Here is an 11,647-nt window from a genome sequence, read left to right on the forward strand (position 1 = left end):
GGTAAGCTTTCAATAAACTCTTTCTTAAATAAGTTGCCTTGATAATGGGGTCTTATCACAACAGTAGAAAAGTAATCAAGACCCCTTCATACTATCTTTCTTCTCTTTCAGTAGGATGTAGCCAGCAGCAGAGTACATTAGTGACCGTGAGATAGATGAAGACTGGATCCTGGAATGATGGTGTGTCTGACAGAGAATAACCGGAGTACCATTCCTTCCTCTAGTAGATCTTTTTGTTACTCATGCACTTGATCATATTATAGATCATTCAGGTTAAAGGATTTATAACACCTTTAATCTTCAAATTGTATAAAGCAGGAACTGGCTTCCGTATGATTCATGCTGAGGATTGTAATATTAAAGACATCTGTTCATTCACTCATTCAATTCTTTCATTGTTCTGGTGCTGGGGATTGCATGTATCAGGTAAGAGCCCTACCACTGATGTACAACCCTAGAGTCTAATCTCATTTAAACTTCATTGATATTTCTTTCTTTTTTTTTTTTTTTTCGGAGCTGAGAACCGAACCCAGGGCCTTGCGCTTACTAGGCAAGTGCTCTACCACTGAGCTAAATCCCCAACCCCTTCATTGATATTTCTAAAAATAATTTTTATTTATTTTTAAACCAGGACTCAAGGCCCTTGAACTTGAATTACTGAAATCAGAACAACATGTCAAGACCTCCACCCCACAGGTGCATACTAACAAGTCTCTTCTCATGGCTTTTAGGACACTACAAAAAATGTATTAAAATCAGTTTAGATCACATCTCTTGAAATCATCACTCTCCTCCTAACAAAATAACCCAAAGGCTATTTCCTGCAGTGAGAAGCTTCATTGATGGTTTTCTGGGGCAGTATTGAATGAATGTAACTTTCATATAAAAAAAATGAGTTTAGATTCTTGGTTCATTACTCAAAGGCCTTGTGACCTCAAGCAATTTACTGTTTTCTGAGTTTCAACCTCCCTCTCTATAACTGCAGATGATATAACTTGTTCCATGCTGTTTTTTCAAATATTAAATGAGATATTTATGTAAATACAACAGATAATGTGTTTGCAAAATCATTACTTTTGAATTTCCTACTGACTTATAAATAGTCATCATAACAGATATGAATAATAGTTTGACCTTTATACAGGCCTAGGAAAATCTCTGTAGATGGAAATATTTTGCAGTAGGGTAGGACATTTTTTTTTTTGTTACTGGACCATACAGTTACAAACAGATGTCTTTATAACTATTGATACTTTAGAAAGCTTTCTCTCACAGTGCATGTAATCTAAATAGAGGATGGGGGTTTGTTCAGTCTAGAGTTTGTGTGCTATAACTCCCACCTTACCAATAGGAAACTATTTCAAATGTCAATAAAAAACGTTTTGAGAAGCATCTCTGGCATGCAATGACTGGTCAAAACTGATGCAGAGAAACCCACAATTACCCAGCAGCACACTATCTGTGTTTGAACAGCTAATGGGAGTACCCCTTTCTCTTGTTTTCGGTGTGATGAACTGGTTGGGTTGGTGGGACATTGTCTCCCTTCAGAGCTGAGGTTAGAATAACAACTAAGATGTTTTGGTGAGTTTATCTCTTGAAGGTTTTGTATTCTTAGAGAAATGAATATCTTTTAGTAATTCTTCTCTTTAGAGCACTACAGAATTTGTACTCATTCGGTGACCTAATAGTGTAGGTATATCTGACTTCTTCCACAAGCATAGCAACAAATAGCATGTGAGTACCTACCACTGTGGAGTAAACCTCCCACAAGGCGGGTTATGAGATACAGAAAGATGCTGCCTTAGGGTTAGAAAAATTACAAACCACAAAGTAGAGACCCATTTTCCTAAAACCAGTCTCTTGACCATGATGCGGTGTAGTTCTATAATTTGCACATGTCTGTCTGAACTCATCAAAATATTCCATAGTATGCTGCTATGTTGAGAAATTCAGATTGGAAAACAGTTGAAGCTGAAACCTTTGAAACAAGCCTGAAACACTCACTACAAGACACCTAATTTTCTTGAGACAAATGGAAATCGGTACAGCACATGAGGAAATAAATATTTACTACAAAGGAAAAGAAGAGTAAAGCATAAACTGAGTGGTTTGGTGACATCTGTTAACATTCTTTCCAATGGGTCTGAAAATCTGGTTTTGAGTATCTCTCCTCTAGCTCTTCTGTAGGAGGAAACAAAAAACCAAACTGTGGGAACAGGACCGAGGATGAGGGGGTGAGAGGTGATAGAATCATGTGATAAATCCCCGGAATCTAACTCTGGAGACTAGCATCAGGGTGAAAATCTGAGTTTATTTGCCCAGCACATAATTATGTACTGTGTTTGAGCCCATTCCAAGCTCCTAAGTCCCTGGTCAATCATATCTCCCCACACTGTCGCTGTGCCCCAATGGAAGTCCTGCCTGATGAGGTAACTCAGGGTGGGGAGGGGAGCATCGACACCCCTTAGCCCTGGCTTCAGTTCCTTTTACTGTCTCACCAGTGTCCCGGAGACCATCTGAAATCTATCTGTGCTCGGGGATCTTAGATCTAACCTGCATATAGCAGATCAGCAGTCACACTTCAAGGAGTCACAGGAGCCCGTGGTGCCTTATTCTCCATCCCATTTTTTCCTTCACAAAGTTGACATCCAGATTCCCCCATACCAAAGTTTTAATTTCCAAGCTCACATTCAGTAACACAATGTTTTCTAACTTCAGGTTAAACATGGCATCCAATTCCATACCCTCAGTCCTAGTCTCTAAGTTCTAGCGTCTCATCTCTAACTACTGGTTGCACATCCTTAAGCTTTCCACATTATCGTCAAGAAGAATCTGTGTCACATGAGCGTGTGCTCCGGCTCTGCCATTCATTTCCTGTGTGGGTCTAGCAATGTTGGTTTTGTAGGATCACGGTGAAGATTAAACAAATACTGAGTCTTGGTAGCCACCGCCAGGGAGATCCTGATTATTGGGCTATTAACTATTTTCAGCCCTTAATCACCCAGGGTGAAAACTGTATTCTCTTGTTTGGGTGGCAGGGAGTAGCAGGCAGGTATGAGGAGGTAGATATGCCTCATATTTTCTCTTAGAAAATACAATTTCCTTCTTAACCCCCAACCCAATTTAGTGATTGCCCCCATTACAACGGCAGTCTTCTTGTTAGTTTTCTTCCACAGTGAAGGTCTGTCTGTCTTTCAATTGGAAAACGTTTCAAGGCATTCATTCTTCCTTCTGGAACTACCAATCCCTTTAGTTGAGGCTGAGCCTACCTTTCCGCTTCACTTCTCACTCCCTCTTCTGTCCACACGCCAGGCTGAGTGAGCCAGTCTACTTCCTTCTCTGTGCTCTACACACGACTCCTCAAGTCTGGGATATGCTTCCACTCTCTTCAAGCCCTACCTGCCCCTTGTGACTAGCTCCAACGTCTTTTCCTCCCAGAAAAGACCTCTAGGCATGCATGGGTTCTATCCTGGAGCAGAAATAAAGGACGCCAGACAAAAGAGCAGTTCACTTACGCAGCGTGGAGTAAAGTAAAAAAGCAGAGGCGTGGACTTGAGGGAAGACTCTGAACTAAAATGTCTGAAACTGCAATCAAATTCATGTCCTGACCACCAGGGCTGTGATGAAATACTTCACACTTGAAATTTATGAATAAGACTTCTGCCTTCCCTGCTCCCTAGTTCTGATGTTTGGGAAAGTCAACATCAAGGTGAAAAAGTTCTGTGTCTGGAAAGATTCTCTGCTTCCCAACCAGAGGGGAGGAACAAGTTGTCTTCTTGTTGCTGAAAAGGAGAAAACAGTTGGGGGCAGGGACACTGCCTGCTGCCTCTTTAAAAAGGGTTCAATCCCTCATGAATTTATTACTCCCACAAAGATTCTTCCTCTTCCTCCCGTCCTCTTGGGTTTTAAGTTTTAACGTATTCATTCTGGGACACAGCACACAGTACTAGCAAGCAAGGGCTGGAGGAAGTAGAACAGGGCTTGCTGTTCAGCTTTAGGAAGTATTGTGAACAGAATGCTTGCGATGCTTGTTTCCTTAAGATAGAATAGTGCATCACCTAGGCGGTTCTACTTCGTAAGAAATCTTGCATGATCCAAAACAATAACAAGAAAATAATAAAGGGAGGAAACAAAACAGGAATTTCAGACTTATAACACTATATCTGAATGAATTTTAATAACGAAGGCATTTCCTTTTGGCCATAAATGTATAACTCTAAACCTGTAAACATTATTGAGCCCAGCCAATAATTCATCACTGCAAACATACTGGCCTTCTGTCTGTAGTAGGGCTTGAACCGTCATTGGAGAGAATCTCTAGCCATCTCTGTGACTGTTGGTGTAACACAGGCAGAGCTGCTCAAGTGAAGCAGGAATGGGCAATCTTCCTTGCTGGGTCTGGAGTCTGCTATTTAAGACTGTATTCCAGACTCATGACTCTGCATGCAAATGGACGACACTGAAACAGCCATGCTGGCCTTGGGGGTCTTTATGGGGTGGGTTGTGTAGGAGCTGTGGTTTTGTAGTGAAATCTTGACCTAGCATGTGTGCCGGCTTGGGCTGGATCTCTAGCACAACAAAAATCTGGGTTAGAGCTGGAGAGAAATGGCTCAGTGGGTAAAAGTGTTTGCTGTGCAAACACAAGGGTTAAATTTAAATTCTCTTAACTCATGTAAACAGGAGGACATGGTGTGTGTGTGTGTGTGTGTGTGTGTGTGTGTGTGTGTGTGTACGCACACATGTGTGGCATCTTAAATTCCAATGTGCTACCAGATTATTACTGGAGATAGGAGAATCCCCAGGAGTTGCAGACCAGCGTGTCTGGTTTATACAAAGGAAAAACATGACAAATGCCTCAAGCAAAGAGGAAGGCAAGGGCACCCAAGGTTGTCTTTTGACCTATACCCCCCCCCACGGAAGATGGGGGGAGCTGTGAACTATTTGAATCTAAGTTCTATCACTTATATTTATATTGATCTTAAGTTTAGAAATTGTATATTCCTATGTTCCTAGTTCTTAAAAATCTAAATATGTCTCTTAAGACTGGATTCTGACATTGACACACCCTGTCATAACCTATAGCAATCTGTTCCTTTTGATGCACATTTCTCTAAATTTTATACTTAGGCTTGATGATTCTGTAAAATCATGATACTGACAACACTTTTGAAACCCAATAGTTTTATCCTTACCTCCCTCTTTATATTTCAATGTTTCTTTTTTAAATGGGGCAGGAAGTACTAAGTAGTAGGAAGCACTTACCTGGGGGTTTAGATATGAGAGTGTGTCAGATTTCTTGAAAGTAAACACAGGGCTCGCTGCCTGGTGGTCCCGGAATGTCTTGCTGGTGAGGCAAGACCACATCATGTCAATCTTTGGCACCATCTTCCCATTTTTCCTTGCCAGGAGTCATTTCTTCTGTGAATCAGGACACTAGACAGTGTTGTGACAAACATTCTTTTCCAGGAACTCACACTATACAGAAGAAACCTCATGTGTAAATATTGAACAGTAGGCGTTACTGTGACAAGTGCATTTGCTTATGGAACTACTAGGTCTGTTCACAGGGTGGTTTCTGTTGAAGATAATACTTCATAACTAAGAGAATGGTGTCTAAAATAATGGCCAACATCATCAGGGAAAAGCCAAGATGTCACTAGCAATACTAAGTCTGTCTTTCCAAACAAAATAGTGTAAATCTCACGCGTGTGATCCATAAAGCTGCCTACTAGGTACAATATTAGGAACCCTTGTTTTTTGGCCTTCAATACTATAAGAACTCAGAAGAATTTCTAAGTAATTACATGGTGACACCTACTGGTCAAATATACCAAGTGCCTATCTTTGTAAATATCTAAGAGAAGCACTAAAACAACAAAAACCTTCTCCAACTTCCAGGTCAAACTTAGAATATTTTTTTGATCTGAAATATTCACATCTGTGTATGGACTTTAGTGTAGCCTACTGAACTAGGAACACATGTGACTGATTGCTATTTGCTGTTGGTATTCAGGGCACTTTTTACCAGGACTTGGAGGGCTGTGATAGGATCCATTAGAGCCAATGGCAATTCTGGACTTACAACAGCTTCCTCTGCTGACTGCGACAAAACATCACGTACCCCGAGGACCGACTATTCAAAATGATGGTAACAAGACTCGTGTTTTCATATCAGTTTTGGACTTTGTATCAGTTCTTGCAACTCAGTGTCAGAAGTGTGGCTATCAGCTTGAGCCTGTATAGAACCTTTAACGTGTTTTCTACATGAACTTGAAATACAGAAAAGGATTGAGAAGTAGGCCAGGGTGTCTTATACCCTGAATGTTATTTTGTTTCGTTGTCTCATCTCTAATTTGCTGGAAGGTATGTATTAGTAGTCTTATCAAAATTTGTTTTCTAATATGCTAAAAGGATTTTCGCCACTTGGAGACACTGTCTTGAATCAAAGTTGAGTTTGGGTATGTGCATAAAATTACACTGTGGGTTGGTGTTCACTTGATTCGAAGGACACTATGGAGAGCAGTCTAAAAGCCAAGTGGTCATCTGCTTAAGATTAATTGCCTCTTCCAGGTCACTAATTCATGTTCCAGTGTCCCGGGAGAGTTAATTTATTTCTCATGAGTTACCACTTGACTCTGAGGAGGCATTTTAACTTACCCAGGCTTAATACAGGACAAATCTTATTACTGTAACTTATTTATGTGGCAATAAACATAGGTCCCTTCTCTTTCCCAGCTGGTTTGCTCAGTGCTGAACCCATGTCTCCTTTCTGTGTCCATACACGTAATTTAACTCGCTTTGAATCCCAATGATCCTTCCATTGTCAATTAAGACAGTGTGACATTTGAGTTTATAATTTTGGAAAAAAAATGAATTTAAACCAGGGTAAGTAAAAGCATATCTCTGTGACGAATGGTTCTTCTGCCCTTTGCAGTCAAGTAGGAATATAGAAAACAACACTCTTCTAAAAATATTGCTGATTTTAATTTTGAGTCTCTTAGTCACAGGAAAGATGCTAGCAGTCAATGGGCAGGAACAAAGAACACCCAAGGGCAAAATCCCCAGCCAAACTCATGCAGAGCCAGGGAGGTGATCTTTATGCTCAAAGCACCTGTTTTCCATGTACTCAACCCTGACGCACCTTTCAGTTTCCCTAAGTATTACTATTTTAAAACAATGTTCAGCATCTCCAAGTTTTTCATGATCTTATTATTGAATATAACTTCTGTTTGAATAGCGACCATTGTCATTCATATAAGGTCAACAGAGTTAGCAAAATAGAAGATAGTGGAATAATTCTACATTTCAGAACCAGATAACATATTTAGGAGCCAGGCAGCATATTTCAGGAGATACTGTATTTTAACTCTGTTGAAAAAACAAAACAAGAACAAAATCCCAGTGCAACAATTATAATCTATTGGCTGAGCTGACCTGGGCTAAAGGGAGCTCTCCCGACACCTAGCTATTAGATTACTATGGTCCAGGACAAAGGTCCAGTTTGACCCCACTTAATCTCCAAGTATGATTCTGAACCATTCTTAAGTTTACTAAACATTCAAGCATTAGCAAACATGAAATCAGTCAAGCAATCTTCCAGTGACAAAACGCCTGTGACAATGATGGCTTTATGTCATTCAAGACCACTCAAGCTACAATTGTATCAAAATGGTCTATACAGTTACAAAATAGGGCAGAGATTTAAACCAGAGTCTAACAAGCTTAATGACTATTTTTGTATTGATAAAGGGTCACAAAATCTTTCTGCACAATGTAAGCAGTAACTTAAATGTACATAACCATGTATAAAGCCAAATTAAAGTGGTTAGAACATTTTATACTGAACAAAGAGATCAAAGCAGACCCAAACACCACGATCTTACACTGTATCACATTTTACTTATATTACTACAGTAAAAAAATTTTTATGGTACAGGAGAGCAAAGTGCTTTTTTTTATTACTATTACTTTATATGAATACACTAAAGACTGTGAACATGTCCAGCATCCACAGAGTTAACAAAATAGAAGGAACTGTGGTCTGTTCCCAGGGGAATCCACAAGGATAACAGCATTGGGAATCCTGGCAGAGAATAATTTAACTATCTAAAGGCTATGAGGGTCTTGGGAATCTTGTAAAATATTTACAAGCATTAGTCATGTCTTAGAGACAAAAAAAATAAAGCATGTCCAGTACACACTGCAAGTAACATTTGAATGTTTTACAAATTTGATATTTTAATATCCGCATCAATGCATAAAAGAAACTCCTAATTTGGTTTTAAATTTCTATGAGTTAACTGTAAATCTTAAGAGTCTTTGGAAGAAGTGAATTAGTTAAAGTTCCTTTGCTGGAACTAGAATTTTTAAAAAGTTTCTATCATGGTTTAAAGAACAGATTTGGTTGCACTTTAAGCCCCTTTTAATTACACCATTATATCAAAATAAAGTGCATGCAAGTTTGCACAATTAAGCAGACACCCAAATTTAGAAAAGAGAACATTACCAACATTCCAGAACCCTTTTTCTATTTTGTGCTAGTTAGTTTCGTCTATGGAAAACAACATTAGCACGCTGGTCACTGTAAAGAAGGAAAGGTTCCGTTGAGCAGTGAGAGCCAGCTTAGGTGGTCCTTCTGTATGGCTTTTAGCAGTGCTGTCTATCATGGGATCAAGGGACACAGGGAGTTCAATTTTCACGTGGCCAGAGGTAGAGATGAAGGGGCTATGCCCCCAGTGACTTAACTTCTTTCACTAGGACTTGCCTCGGAAAGGTTCTACCAGCTACAGTGAGCCTTTAAATTTACAGGAGCCTTGCATATACTCTAGATCCAACAGCACTGCCTCCCCTTCCTGGGTATCCGCTGCCTCGGCACCGGCTGCTGCTCTGGAATTCTCTCATGTCTTTTCTTCCCCTTCGTTGCTAGAGACATACACATTTCTGCATTGTTTTATTTATCGTGGTGTTTATGTGAGTTGGCCATGCAGACTCATTCCGCCCAGTGCTGATGGGTATGCAGCTGTACGAGAGCTGGAGACTTACGTAATGAAAGCACCAACATAGCTGTCAGAGTACACGCAGTTAGTCTGCTGGGGCATGGCTCGCCTCCGAGTGTAACTCAGTTTTGGTATCACTTTTCATTTTAGCCATTCTGGAGATATGTAATACAGTACTGTGGATTTAATTGTATTCCTGATGATTTATGGAGCAGCCCACATATTGGCCATTTGGTTATCTTTCTTTGTAAAATTTTTACTGTTGTTTTTGCTTACCAATTTTAGGGCTTCTTTATTATTATGAACACCAATCTTTTGTTTGCTATGTATACTGCTCAACCTGTGTGTACATGTGTGTGTAACCTTCATCTCTCAGTTGTGTGTTCTTCATGGTTTTTGATCAAAGCCTAATTTTAATACAATCAGATTTATCAAATTTCCCTTGCACTATTGTTTCATAGAATTTTTTTTTGGCCTATTTTTAAGTTCACAAAAGTAATCATGAAAGCCTTACTTGTTCATGTGTAGACCTACAATGCATTTGGAAGTAATCTGTGTGCATGGTGGAAGGTACATGTGACGACCTATCCTTTCCTCTATCTGCTAGCCTACAGCACTCCCCAAAAAAACCATCCTTCTCACCATTCTACTACGTTAGCCATCAATGAACCAAGTAGCTCCTGTGCTCTCTGAGGGAGTGAGGATGTGGTATGAGATGATGATAACCTCCAGGAGTGATTTGGAGCAAACTGCTTGAAGCCTTATCTTCAGTCCTTATAACTGGTATAACTTACAGATGTACTACTGACATCAAGAAAGGAGACAGAAAACTTTCTAAAGTTTAAATATCCAACTGTGAAGAAAGGGGGTTCAGTGCTGTTTTAGTACAAAATTGAGTTTTATTTTTCAGATATGAGAAGTAAAATTTAAGACCAACCAAAACCAAAACCTCAAAAAAATTTTTTTGTATAGAGCAAAATTGTATGTTAATCAAGGACTATGCATTATAAGAGAAAGAAAAGATAAAGTTCAAAATAATGTACAGTTGACCAATTACTATCCAACATAGGGTAGGAGAAAAGATCAGCAAGGGGTATAGTGGCCGGGAAGGTTAAATACTGTGGAAGTCCGTGAACTGATTCGGATATGATAAGGTCGTTCTTAATGTAAAATCCTAGAGCTCTCATTTTGTATTTGTCTTTAATACAGTCAATCCATAGCATTCTCCTCTTACTTCCTTAAACACCCTTCACCCACTATTGCTGTATTTTAGAACACAGTAATAGTTCAACACCTATGCCCAGAAAGCTGAAAGCTAAAACAAAACAAAACACTGATGCTCAAACCTCCTTGGGTTAATGATTAATCTGTCAATGTGGAGGCAAATTATGAAATAGTATCTTAGGGTAACTAAACTACATAGCTGGAGCTGTGGTATAAGGTTCTCGAGATCAGGCAGAGCTGTGAGATACGCTGTTATACTTAGCTATGCCTGACTACAACAAGGAAAGCGCTGTCCCTTAATACAATTATGCTGTGTTTGGAAAATTTTGTTCCCATCAGGGGTTTGCAACTCTATCTAAGCAGAGGCCAGGGTGATGCTCAACAAACCATACACTGTATTGCACGGGTCCCCAGGAAAGAGGCGCCTTCAAAGTGTAAGCAGTATAGTGGTGGGCACGCTCTACTTGAAACAATAACAGGATCAGCCCTGAGAGAAAAGCACTTTCATTCAAGTATGAGAATTCAGTCAGTGTTCAAAGTGATGGAAGGCCAAGAAAGACAAACATGCTTTAAACTTGAAGTGAGAAAACTTCTGTTTGAAGTGCAGCATCCTACAGTTGAATTTTCAGTTATGTATTAATTAAAATTGTAAAGATATATATTTTAGTAAACTTTAAAAGGCATTTGAAGCATGCGGAGTACAATTCCTGTTTGTTTACTAAATTCCCCAACCCTTCAGACACTTAGTAGACCTCGTGTTTGCCATTAAGAGTGAATAGACATCTATAAATAAAAGAATCACAGCTATGTTCCTGTGCTAGGTCTTAGGTTAGCTGTGCTACATTTAGTCAGGTAATATTAAACATTTCATGTTCGTGTGGCCTTGTGTGAGATGAAATGGATACCTGAAGCATTTTCCTACATTACAGTACCGAAGAACTAACCGTTTCCTACTGTTAGCATCAACACATCATTTATTGGTATAAGCCTCAGTGACGGAAGATGATTCATTTAGACTTTATTCCATGTCATAAGTGCTGCAGAGTAACAGAGAATGAGACACCTCTGGAGTGATGAAGTTAGGGATGTGACTGGAGCCTGGGTATCAATTTACCTGAAAATAAATTATATTTAACTGTCTCAACTACAGGGTAAAGAATTGGTTTTAGTCTAAGAATGAAACTGACACACTTTTATACATAAAAGATGTACTACTTTTACTATTATTTTTCCTGATAACATCGTTTCAAAGTAATAAACTAGGGTCAGTTTGATTAGCAGTTAAAAAATATTAGAAGGCTAAAGTCTTCAGTGAATCCAGAATTATGAATGGTACTAAAAAACAACTTAAAATTTAATATTGTAGCTTCTTTAACATGCTAAATGGCTGCAGTATTTAAGCTATTACAATGAAAAGACACAAGCAG

This window comes from Rattus norvegicus, chromosome 3 (assembly GCF_021556685.1).
Source record: "Rattus norvegicus strain SHRSP/BbbUtx chromosome 3, alternate assembly SHRSP_T2T, whole genome shotgun sequence".
In the NCBI taxonomy this organism is placed as follows: Eukaryota; Metazoa; Chordata; class Mammalia; order Rodentia; family Muridae; genus Rattus; species Rattus norvegicus.